Genomic DNA, 12,655 nt, shown 5'->3' on the forward strand with positions numbered 1-12,655 from the left:
TCTGGTGCATTATGCCTGGTCCTTTAAGTGTTATTTATTTTATTATAATCCTTTTCCTTTTTTATGCCAATGACATGTTGAAGAAACTGGGCCAGTTTTCCTGTGGAGAGTTCTTGCTTTTTTTGGTGGGGGTAGGGGAGACGGAGTCTCGCCCTGTCGCCCAGGCTGGAGTGCACTGACACAATCTTGGCTCACTGCAAACTCCGCCTCCCGGGTTCACGCCATTCTCCCGCCTCAGCTTCCCAAGTAGCTGGGACTACAGGTACCCACCTCCACTCCCGGCTAATTTTGTTTTTATATTTTTAGTAGAAACGGGGTTTCACTGTGTTAGCCAGGATGGTCTCCATCTCCTGCTCCTGACCTCATGATCTACTCACCTCCGCCTCCCAAAGTGCTGGGATTACAGGCGTGAGCCACCGCGGCCGGCCGAGAGTTCTTGCTTTTAGATTTACCTGGTTGCTTCCTCATAATGACGTTTAGCTCCTTCTTCTGTTCCCTGATATTTCCTATTAACTGGACACTATACATATAAAAGCTTGATAGATTTAGGTCAAACATTTTTGGCTAGAAGATGTGCACTTCTGATGTATTACATCAGATGACACATAGCTGGCATCCCTCTGTCACCAGTGCTGAGACCCCTGGACTGTGGTGGTGATGTGAGATCCTCCTTACTCAGTTTTTTCTCCCCATTGACAAGAAAAGTAATCTATGGAGTGTTCAGGCATTGGCTTTTGGAAGATACTTATTTCAACACAACCAGATACAGGCATATAATTTCTCATCTTTTGTAGTCATTGAGCATTTTGATGAAAGTTTTCACAAGTAACTTTACAACATGGTTTTTGGTTCATAAACTTGCCATTCTCTTTTTGGAAAATGAACTAGTTTAGTTATAGACTAATAGAAATGATACTTTATCCCAGCCGGGCGCGGTGGCTCACGCCTGTAATCCCAGCACTTTGGGAGGCCGAGGCGGGAGGATCACGAGGTCAGGAGATCGAGACCATCCTGGCTAACACGGTGAAACCCTGTCTCTACTAAAAATGCAAAAAATTAGCCAGGCATGCCCAGCTACTTGGGAGGCTGAGGCAGGAGAATGGCGTGAACCGGGGAGGCGCGGCTTGCAGTGAGCTGAGAGCGGCCACTGCACTCCAGCCTGGGCGACTGAGCAAGACTCCGTCTCAAAAAAAAAAAAAAAAAAGAAATGATACTTTATCCCTACGAATGAAATTAGGAAGGCTGCAAATATGGATGAGATCTGCCATCTGTAGAAATAACAAACTAAGAATTGTCTTTTAATGAGTACAGATTTAGGAACATGCAAAATACAATCAAGGTTACTTGAGTGTAACTCAAGAAGGCGTAACTGGACTATTTTTATAACTAAAATTATGATACCAAAATTAACACAGAGAGGTTTGAGAGCGGCTGTCTAGCAAGTGGGTCTCCTTCCTTGGAATGGGGCACTGAGCTTGAACAGAGGCATCTGGTCTTGGGCAGTTAATCCCTGGAGAGGGCAGGACATGTGACTTTATGACCCTGTTTGGGATGTAAGATCATCCCAGAAATTCCCTTACTGGGATTTGGCTTCACATGCCAGTTTCTTTCGAGGGATGCAGGGGTCAGCTAATTATTATCTCACCATTGCCAAGGATCAGGAGTTAGCATGGCTTAACTGAGTTCTCTGCTCAGGGTCTCACAATTCTGCATTCAAGGTGTTGGCCAGGCCAGGTTCTCATCTGGAGCTCAGTGTCCTCTTGGAAGCTCATTCAGAGTGTTGGCCAAATCCCATTTCTTGTTGCCATGGGACTGAGGCCTGTGGCGCCTAGACATTGACCCTGTCCATAGGCAGTTCACAACACAGCTGATTGCCTCCTCAAGGCCAGCAGCAGTGCACCCCTGCCACTTCCAGTCTCTGTTTTATGTAACCTTTAAATTTTTATTTTTTATGATTGTCTGTCTTAGCTCCACTTGCTGTGTATTTTTCCCCCATAGCTCTTAGTATAACTGTGTTATGCACAAAAAGATACTTAAGAGTTAGATTGTTTCGTAATTGTTGCTCCAGAGTAAGAATAAAAGGAGAGGCTGGGCATGGTGGCTCAGGCCTGTAAACCTAGCACTTTGGAAGGCCAAAGCAGGTGGATCACTTGAGGTCAGGAGTTCAAGACCAGCCTGGCCGACATGGCAAAACCTCATCTCTACTAAAAATACAAAAATTAGCCAGATGTGGTGGTATGCGCCTGTAATTCCAGCTACTCGGGAGGCTGAGGCAGGAGAATTGCTGGAACCCGAGAGGTGGAGGTTGCAGTGAGCCGAGATCGTGCCACCGCACTCCAGCCTAGGTAACAGAGTGAGACTCCATCTCAATAAATAAATAAATAGAGAAAAAGTATTGACTACTTATTGTGTACCAAGCATTATGCAAGACACCACTTTCTGTCATTCGATCGCATGTTAACCCTATGTGATATGTAGCCTTATCTTATTTCTTTGAAATGAGAAAAATGAAGCTCAGAGATGCTAAATTTATCACCTAAGGTCACCACGTATAGTGAACAAGTGGCTGAACTGGGATTCACATCAAAGGCAGCTGACTCTAAAACCCTGCTCTTAAACCCCTGCTAAACTACTTACTGTAAATGGAGCTCTGAGAAATGCCCTTGTGTCAAAATCTTTTTTTAAGAAATTTTTTTTCAAAAAATCATGCTTTATACAGAGGAGTATAAAACATAAATATACATATTAATGAAATGTTATAATAAAAGAAAAACCTGTGTAACCACCACCCAGGTTAAGAAATAGTGTTGCCAGCACAACTGTATTTCCCCTCTGTAAGCACAACCTCTTCTTCCCCGCAGAGGAACCACTAACCTGACTTTTATAGTAATCATTCCTTTCCTTTGCTTTATAGTGAGTTTTACCTGCTAAGTATATGTTCATAAATAATACCATTTTTTTTTTGCCTTTCTGGAATTTTATATAAATGGAATCATACATTGTGAATTATTTTGTGTCTTCTTTCACTTAACATTTAGTTTTTATAATTTATGTTTATGCATGTAGCTTAGTAAATTCTTTTGCTTTGGTGTATAATATTTCATTGTATGAATATTAACAGATCTGTTTCACTGGTGATGGTTTATAGGTTTTAGCTATTAACAAATAATGCTGCTATAAACAGTCTTGGACATACAGTCTGGTGCAAATAAGCACACATTACTATGGGATATACACCTAGGGAATTGTTGGGTACATATATCTTTGACAGCTTCTCCAATTATTTTCTAAGGATAGATTCCTAGCATAAAATTAATGGATCAGAAGGTGTAACCATGGAAGGTGATTTCAAGACTTTTATGAATTTACTCAGTTATCCATGGGATAGCCTTTATTCTAGTTTAATTCTTTCTGCTGCAGTGTAAACTAGCTATACTTTGTTCAGTCTGTGGAAACAAGCTATAGAATCAGTAAGCCATTTCCTTGTACTGGGAGTGTTAGACTTGTTTAGACTTCTTTAAATTTTTTCTGGAATTATATTTCTTTCATCTGGTCTAAAGCCTGTTCTTTTGGGTTTAGGTAGTGATTATGGCTGATTGGCTGGAAAGCTTAAAACTATTGGTGAATCTTAGGCCAGGCACAGTGGCTCGTGCCTGTAATCCCAGCAGTCTGGAAGACTGAGGTGGGAGGATCACCTGAGGTCAGGAATTTAAGACCATCCTGGCCAACATGGTGAAACCCCATCTCTACTAAAAATACAAAAATTAGCCGGGCGTGGTGGTGTGCTCCTGTAGTCTCAGCTACTCAGGAGGCTGAGACAGAAGAATCACTTGAACCCGGGAGGCGGAGGTTGCAGTGAGCCGAGATCATGCCACTGCGCTCCAGCCTGGGTGACAGAGCAAGACTCTGTCTCAAAAAACAGAACAAACAAACAACTATTGATGAATCTTACTGCACAGACGTATATCAAAGTTTACCAAAATCAAATCTATAATGAAGGAATTAATTCAGTATGCTTTGAGGATTCACTTTCCAGAACTTAAGTTTTAACATATGTGTTTCTGAGTGTTTTAACATATGTGTTTCTGTGTTGTTGCTTTTACATTAGCAAGTGTGATGCCTAATTTGTTTCACTTGGGTTTCATGTCCTGCTTGAATGCAGTGCTACAAGTTACTCAGTGCCTAACATGTTGTCTTGCCTGTGGTAGGTATTCAGTAATCATATGTTGAATGAAATGGGTACAGCATTATTTGGAATTATTGTCTTTGTTGTATTTGTGCTCTTCTCTGGTATGTTTTATTAATAAATGTTCATTTTGATTTCTAAAGCACCTTCTCTCTCACCTAGGGATCTGAGGAGACAGGTTATTTGGAACTGGTTCTTTTTTGCTTGAAATAATTTTTCTGGCATTTAAATAAACCTTGGTCTGGAGGTTTCACATTTTCATTTCTGTCTTTTTAAGCTTTCCTGCTCCCGAGAATTTTCAGGCTTATAAGATTGCGTGCAGTTCATTGATATTCTCCATCCTGGCATCCCAGATAGACATAAGAAGTTGACTGACAGTAAGCAAGCAGAGAGGAGTTTAAATAGAATAGTGCTCAGCAGTGAGGGAGAACTTTATACTTGAAAGCTTCCACAGACATTAATCGATTTCCAACACCTTGGAGAAGTAGGAAATAGATTTTTATTATGTATTTAATAGCTGAGCAAATGGAATATGCTTTTAATCTCCTAACTCTTACGTTGATGATCACTTAGAAGCAACTGTATTTGTTTAAAATCATAAAGACACTCTTTGTAACCTTGTCTACATAATACATTCCTACTTTTTAAAAATATGAGTTTGTTTTAACAGACTTGTCCTTTGACCTTCCTTCCTTCTCAGAAGTAGGCAACTGAGTTAATCAACTTCAAAGTCTACTGGTTTCATTTCCACAAGCCAATTCACTTGGCAGTTTCCAGAAGTAGCAAACTACTCTTGCTCCCTCACTATCCTGGAGAAACAAGAAAACAGATGCCTGCTCAGAACATTAAGCAGTGTCTAATTGCCCCAGAAGGGCGACCTGGCAGTGGGTAGTTTGTCCCATGCTTTTGAAGCCCTGAGTAGACAGAGGCCAGATTTCTTCATGCATTGCTCATGTCCATCCAATGAGCCAGCAGCAGTTGGGAATGGAGTCCAAAAATAGGTGATCCCTGTCCCAATACTTACTCCTAAATCAGTGGTTCCTAACCTATTTTCTATCAGGACACATGCTCAAATGCTTCTGTTGCTTTCAGTTTGCCCAAAGGGCTAGCCATAACCACCTTTTCCCTTCCGCCTGAGAAAACATAGTGAGCATTTTGAATTTGTTCTTAGTGCTATTTTTTGAAGTAAAGGATTTATTGTATTACTTTATCAGTAATAAGAAATGACGGGCCGGGCGCGGTGGCTCAAGCCTGTAATCCCAGCACTTTGGGAGGCCGAGGCGGGCGGATCACAAGGTCAGGAGATCCAGACCACAGTGAAACCCCGTCTCTACTAAAAATACAAAAAATTAGCCGGGCGCGGTGGCGGGCGCCTGTAGTCCCAGCTACTCAGGAGGCTGAGGCAGGAGAATGGCGGGAACCTGGGAGGCGGAGCTTGCAGTGAGCCGAGATCGCGCCACTGCACTCCAGCCTGGGCAACAGCGTGAGACTCCGTCTCAAAAAAAAAAAGAAGATGAAAACAAGGCTGGGCGTGGTGGCTCATGCCTGTAAACCCAGCACTTTGGAAGGCAGAGGCGGGCGGATCACCTAAGGTCGGGAGTTTGAGAGCAACCTGGCCAACACGGTGAAACCCTGTCTCTACTAAAAATACAAAAATTAGCCAGGCTTGGTGGCACACGCCTATAGTCCCAGCTACTCGTGAGGCTAAGGCAGGAGAATCGCTTGAACTTGGGAGGAGGAGGTTGCAATGAGCCAAGATAGCGCCACTGCACTCCCGCCTGGGCGACAGAGTGAGACTCCATCCCAAAAAAAAAAAAAAGAAAACAAGAACTGAGAGCTGGAGTTTATTAGAAAAGGCTTCATGGGCTGAGCGCAGTGGCTCACGCCTATAATCCCAGCACTTTGGGAGGCCAAGGTGGGTGGATCATGACGTCAGGAGTTCAAGTCCAGCCTGACCAACATGGTGAAACCCTGTCTCTACTAAAAATACAAAAATTAGCCGGTGTGGTGGCATGTGCCTGTAATCCCAGCTACTCGGGAGGCTGAGGCAGGAGAATTGCTTGAACCCAGGAGGCGAAGGTTGCAGTGAGCAAAGATCGCGCCATTGCACTCCAGCCTGGGTGACAGAGCGAGACTCTGTCTCCAAAAACAAGAGGCTTCATGGAGGATGTACGATTTAAAGAGGCTCTAGAACTTAGTTTATCAAACTGTAGGTATTATAAGGAAAAGGAATAGACAGATTCTGGCCTGGAGGAGGAGTTTGGGCTCTTCCGTCCTCCCCCACTTTCAGGGAGTGTCACCAATTTTTTAGCCCCACATACCATGTTACCTTTTCAGTGACTTCACAAAAAATAATTCTGTAACCAGTGGTAAAACCCTATGGGGCTAATCCATATTAGCATTACAACTCTTTCCATGGCAACCATCAGCCAATCCAGAACCTTATAGTAAGGCAGAATGTAAGAAGCATTTTCATCAACAAATACCCAATTTTACTGGTAGAATGTCCCCCTGGGACATTACCAGACTACCTAGCTGCTATATCCAAAATCTAAACTCTGCTATTCCATATTTCTTTTTCTTTCTTTTCTTTTCCTTTTTTTTTTTTCTTCTGAGACAGAGTCTTGCTCTGTCACCCACACTGGAGTGCAGTGGTGTAATCTCTGCTCACTTCAGCCTCCGCCTCCTGGGTTCAAGCCATCCTTCTGCCTCAGCCTCTCGAGTAGCTGGGATTACAGGTACCACCACGCCCGGCTAATTTTTGTATTTTTAGTAGAGACAGGGTTTCACCATGTTGGTCAGGCTGGTCTTGAACTCCTGACATCAGGTGATCCCCCACCTTGGCCTCCCAAAGTGCTGGGATTAACAAGTATGAGCCACCGGGCCTGGCCTTTTTCTTTTCCTTTTTTTTTTTTTTTTTTTTTTTTTTGGAGACAGGGTCTGGCTCTATCACCCAGGCTGCAATGCAGTGGCGTCATCTTGGCTCACTGCAACCTTCACCTCCCAGGCTCAAGCCGTCCTCCTACCTCAGCCTCCTGAGTAGCTGAGACTACAGGGATACACTACCACACCCGGCTAATTGTTTTGTATTTCTTGTAGAGACAGAGTTTTACCATGTTGCCCAGGCTGGTCTTGAACTACTGAGCTCAAGCCATCTGCCTTGCCTCAGCCTCCCAAAGTGCTGGGATTACAGGTGTGAGCTACCACACCTGGCCCCATATTTCCATGTTGTAACATTTAATAGGAAATGCTTTTTTTTTTTTTTTTTTTTTTTTTGAGACAGTCTCACTCTGTCGCTCAGGCTGGAGTGCAGTGGCATAATCCCAGCTCACTTCAACCTCTCTCTCGCAGTTTCAAGCAATTCTTGTGCCACAGCCTCACAAGTAGCTTGGATTACAGGCATGTGCACCACACTTGGCTAATTTTTGTATTTTTAGTAGAGGCGGGGTTTTGCCATGTTGGCCAGGCTGGTCTCAAACTCCTGACCTCAAGTCATCCACCTGCCTCACCCTCCCAAAGTGCTGAGATTACAGGTGTGAGCCACCGCTCCCAGCCAGCAGGAAATACTTTAAGAAAAAATCTTGCCATGAATTTTTTCTGTAAGGAAATAGCATTATGCTTGAATTCTTGTTGAGTAGTTTGTATAAAGTGGACATAACAAATAAGGTAAAACTGAGAGAGAGGAGAAAGGTTTTATATCTAATTATGTAGAATTTGTGACTGTTGGTAATAGTTAGGGGCAAGGGCCAAAAATCAACGTGATTCCTCTTCTGTCAGTTTTACTCTAAAGGGAAGATTGAAAGATAAAATTCTTAATATTTAAATTTTACCACTGAAACCTGAACTTATTATGTAATATGGGGGTTTTACAGGCTTTGTTTTGTTCCCTGTTACAGACAACCTTAGGCCAAAAATGAGTTAATATAGACATGTTTTTCCTGTATTCAAATTTGTCTGCTATGTGCCTGGCCCACTTCCGAGTACTGGGGTTATGGCAACAAACAAAACAAAGGCCCAGACCTTTTGGAACTTACATCAAGGGCAGAGGGAGGGGCAATAGCTCGATTAACAAAGAACTATCTGTCAGGTGTAATAAGTGCTACAGAGAAAAATTAAACAGGGGAAAGGAATGGAGGTCGGCACAGGTAGGGTTAGGGCGAACAAAGGAGGCCTCTCTGATAAGATGACATTTGAGAAGAGACCCAAGTGGAGTGCAGAAACAGGCCTCGTGAATGCCTGAGGAAAGCAGTTCGAGGCAGAGGGGAATCATATGCACAGATTTTGAAATAAGAGGCTGCTCAGCAGGTCTGAGGGCAGCAAGGAGGCCAGTGTGAGTGGAACAAAGAGAATGCAGCAGAGAAAAGAGGAGATCTGAGATAAGATTGGGATGCAGGGAGGAATCCTGTAGAATCTTAGAAGTCATGGTAAGGACTTTATTATATTTTATTCTGAGTAAGAAAGCTTCTAGAGGGTTTTGAGCAATGACACAGTCTGACTTGGGTTTCTGAGGATTGCTCTGCTGCAAAAAGTAGGCTATAGGAGGGCAACAGTAGGAGCAGGAGACCAAGTAGGTGGCTGCATAGTCAGTAGTCTTCATGGGTGGCGATGCTGGCTGGGACTAGGATGGGAGAGTGGAGGTGGGGGGAAATGCTAACATCCTGGATATTAATTTTAATAAATATCATATAGCACCTATTTCCACAGGATATGTGGCTGGGTTGGATGTGGGTTGTGAGGGGAAAATCAAAGATGATTCCTGTTTGGGGACCAAAACTCCTAAGAATGAAGTTGCCATCTCCTGAGAAGGGAAGAGTCAAGGAGGAGCATGTTTGGGTGGAGGCCCTCAAATCAGGAGTTCAGGTTTGGACATGTTGAGTGTGACGCACATTAGTGTTTCAAGTGGATGTGGTAAGTAGGCAGTTAGATACTAAGAACCTAAGTCAGGCCAGGTGCGGTCTCTCATGTCTGTAATCCCAGGACTTTGGGAGGCCAAGGCAGGCGGGTCACCTGAGGTCAGGAGTTTGAGACCAGTCTGGCCAACATGATGAAACCCTATCTCTACTAAAAATACAAAAATTAGCTGCATTTAGTGGTGGGTTCCTGTAACCCCAGCTACTCAGGATGCTGAGGAAGGAGAATTGTTTGAACCCGGAAGGCAGAGGTTGCAGTGAGCCGAGATTGTGCCACTGCACTCCAGCCTGTGCAACAGAGCGAGACTCCACCTCAAAAAAAAAAAAAAAAGAAAGAAAGAACCTAAGTCAGAGGAGTGGTCAGGGCTGAGGGCTGGAGATAAATTACAAACGAGATCTCAAAGCATTCAGGAAGAAGTACCAACCTGGTATCTATTTTTCTGCTAAACCTAACCAGAAGTGGACAAAAGAGCTGTGTTTTATCTTGGGTGTGGTGGTATAGTAGCACGCACTCTCATTGGCTTTGGGATCAGACCTACATTTGAATTCTAGCTCCATCATTTACTAGCTAAGTGACCTCAATTATGTGACCTAATCTGGGCTAGCTTCAGTTTCTTTATCCTGCAGCATTGTTAAGATAAAATGAAATAGCATATGTATGTTACCTAGAGCAGTGCTTGGACTTAGAAAATGCTAAATAATACTCATCTTCCTTTTCCTTGGGTTTAGTTTGTTGAATTCAACCCAGACTAACAGAAGAAGAGCTTCTCTTCCAGGATGAAAGAAGTCTGAATTTACAGCCTACTCCCATGTACATGTTTTTTGGGGCGTGCCTATTTAATGATAAGCTCCAAAAAAAAAAAAAGAATTTCAAATCCATCTCTTTATCAAATGAGAATGACTTTATAAAAGAAAAGACTTTAGTGAGGTTTGTAAAGGGAACGGGGAAAATAGTCCTGGGTTCTGAGTATTAAAAGATTCCACATGCAAAAGCAGGGTGAGGTATAGGTAGAAACACTGAGCAGCAAATCCATGGATCAGTCATGTGTAATTTACATCAAAGGCTAAGTAAATCTACTTGAGCCATGGAGATGACCTATAGGAGGAAATAGTGCCCTTTCCTAGGGATGGGCTATGTAAATCAAAGGGAATTATCTCATTAATTCTCTGGTGATCCCGGTGGAACCTTGCTAAAGAGGCACTTGTGGGCTTAAAGTTAATCCCACTTCTATTTTCTACAGTCATAGCTTGACTTTTGCAAGAAGCCCTCACTTAAGGTGTTCAGATTTTATTTCATACAGTACGCATTTGGATACCTGCCATGTGCCATGTACTTTATTAGGGAAACAAAGATAAATAGGAGATATAATTTCTGCCCTTAAATCCTTTCCAGTCTAAGAGAAAACAGACAACTAAACAGAGTGTGTGATAAGTTCTCTAGTAAGAGTATTGCAGCACTGCAAATAATGTAGTCATTTTACCCTGGGATCTTACAATGGCGATATAGAAGTTATGTCTGAACTGGGCTGTTAAGGTTAAGAATTTATCAGGTGAAAATTTGAGGTAAGTCATTCCGAAAGAGGGTATATTGTGAACAGAGTCAAAGAGGCATGTTCAGGGAAGAAAAAGCCATACTTTGATTAATAGTCTTGTTTTTATGGTGGTGGGAAGAAGAAAGTGACCACCAGTTTGGAAAACAGTTTTTCTCTAACCCTCTCCAGTTCCAAACAAGAACATTTTAACTTTGTAACCTTCTTTTTAGGTCTAAGAAGTCTCCTGGTGAGCCATGTGACCAAAACAGGTGATGGCGGGGTGTAACGGGGGAAGTATTAAAAATGCTACAGTTTTCTTTATTAGGATTAGACATGATTGCTCTTTCCTGAGAGAATGCTGAATATGTCCCTGTGTCATCACTTGTCTCCAATGAAGGGCTCCTCAGGGTACACCCCAGTCTATTTCTATCCCTGTTCTAAGTTAAAGTTTGTTGAGTAGAATGTCATTCCAACTGCCCATCTTCCCCTAGCCTTCCTGTTTATTACGAAAAGGTTCTCAATTTCTTTTCCAAAAATTTTCATGAAATCTCCTTTTGAAAGTATAAACATTTCACATTCCAGGAAGCCCAAGATAGTCATAGTATTTCCACCCTTGAAGAAACCGAAGCCCCTTCCAAGGTGGACATGTTCTTAGGAACTATGCAGTGCCTCAGTTTAGCTGGGTGGTAATCATTTTAGCTTGGCTGCATTTTCATATCCACTCTCTCCATTTAGCTGCAAGACCTTTTAAGTCCTCTCTGTTACTACTACCTACCATTCATGGATGAAAGCAAGTGCCTAAATTCCTTACAGCTCTGCCTGTTAGGGGTGTCCTTCTCTCTACCCTCTATCAGTCCTTGTGCCAGATTTTCTTAAGCTCTGTCTTCAGGCTCTTTAAGGTCTGCTCTTATTTACATTTAATCTGTTAGACTTTTCTGTGCCAGTGACTTAAACATCAGCTCTAAAGTCAGAGTTGATCTTTCAGGTTATTAGAGCTGGCTTATAATAATGATGAAGGTGAATACAGTAATGGCAACAGCTAATACATGTACTGCCTACTGTGTACCAGACACTGTTCCAACCACTTTACATATATTTATTTCAGTAATACAACCTTGTGAGGTAGGTACTACTTTCTCTTAAATGTAAGGGAAGAACCTAAGACACAGAGAATTAAGCAGTTTGCCTGTGGTCACACAGTACAGTAACTGATAGAGAAGAGACTATGTTCTTTTTAGACCTTGAGTTTTCCACAAGAACTATGTCTTCTTTGTCTCTGTATCCTCAGTTCAAAGCATAGTAGTGTTCCATCCATGTTGGAATTAGTGCAAAGTGCCAGGCCATTAAGTTAACATAGGGAATAGTGTCATTTTGGTTAAGAAAAAAAAAAGACTGGGCCGGGCGCGGTGGCTCAAGCCTGTAATCCCAGCACTTTGGGAGGCCGAGACGGGCGGATCACGAGGTCAGGAGATCGAGACCATCCTGGCTAACACGGTGAAACCCCGTCTCTACTAAAAAATACAAAAAACTAGCCGGGCGAGGTGACGGACGCCGGTAGTCCCAGCTACTCGGGAGGCTGAGGCAGGAGAATGGCGTAAACCCGGGAGGCGGAGCTTACAGTGAGCTGAGATCCGGCCACTGCACTCCAGCCTGGGCGACAGAGCAAGACTCCATCTCAAAAAAAAAAAAAAAAAAAGACTGAATGAAAAGCTCCAATTGCGAGTACAGTGTAGTGTATTGGAAGTATCTGGGGCCTGTTTTATTATGAGTCCTCATAGAACATTTAAAAAGAAAATTAAAAGATCTATTCTGACTTCTGAAATGTTTTTATTAACCAGCAGTGGGGATCTGACATTGAATAACAGTCCTCTTCCAGAAACAAAAGCAGTATTAACATTTGTCCTTTTTTCTTTTTCAATTAAAGTTGGTGCTGCTGGAGTTGCTGGTCTTTGATGCTGGGGGATTACGTTTCTGATAGTGACTGAAAGGATAATAACAAAACTTTCATTGTGCTCTAATTTAGACAT

General features: G+C 42.7%; 1 protein-coding gene across 10 annotated transcripts in view; it reads left to right on the forward strand.

The window, feature by feature from the left end:
• The window catches only part of BICDL1 (BICD family like cargo adaptor 1), a 109,174-nt gene that overhangs the window by 46,750 nt on the left and 49,769 nt on the right, over nt 1-12,655 (forward strand). For 3 of the 10 annotated variants that reach the window (XM_074008032.1, XM_074008034.1, XM_074008035.1), the window contains exon 2: nt 10,859-10,897. The exons of the other annotated variants lie outside the window; for them this stretch is intronic. The gene's annotated coding sequence lies outside the window, so the exon portion shown is untranslated. The remainder of the gene's footprint in view (nt 1-10,858; nt 10,898-12,655) is intronic. 10 annotated transcript variants of the gene reach the window in all.

This window comes from Macaca fascicularis, chromosome 11 (genome assembly GCF_037993035.2).
Source record: "Macaca fascicularis isolate 582-1 chromosome 11, T2T-MFA8v1.1".
NCBI lineage: Eukaryota > Metazoa > Chordata > Mammalia > Primates > Cercopithecidae > Macaca > Macaca fascicularis.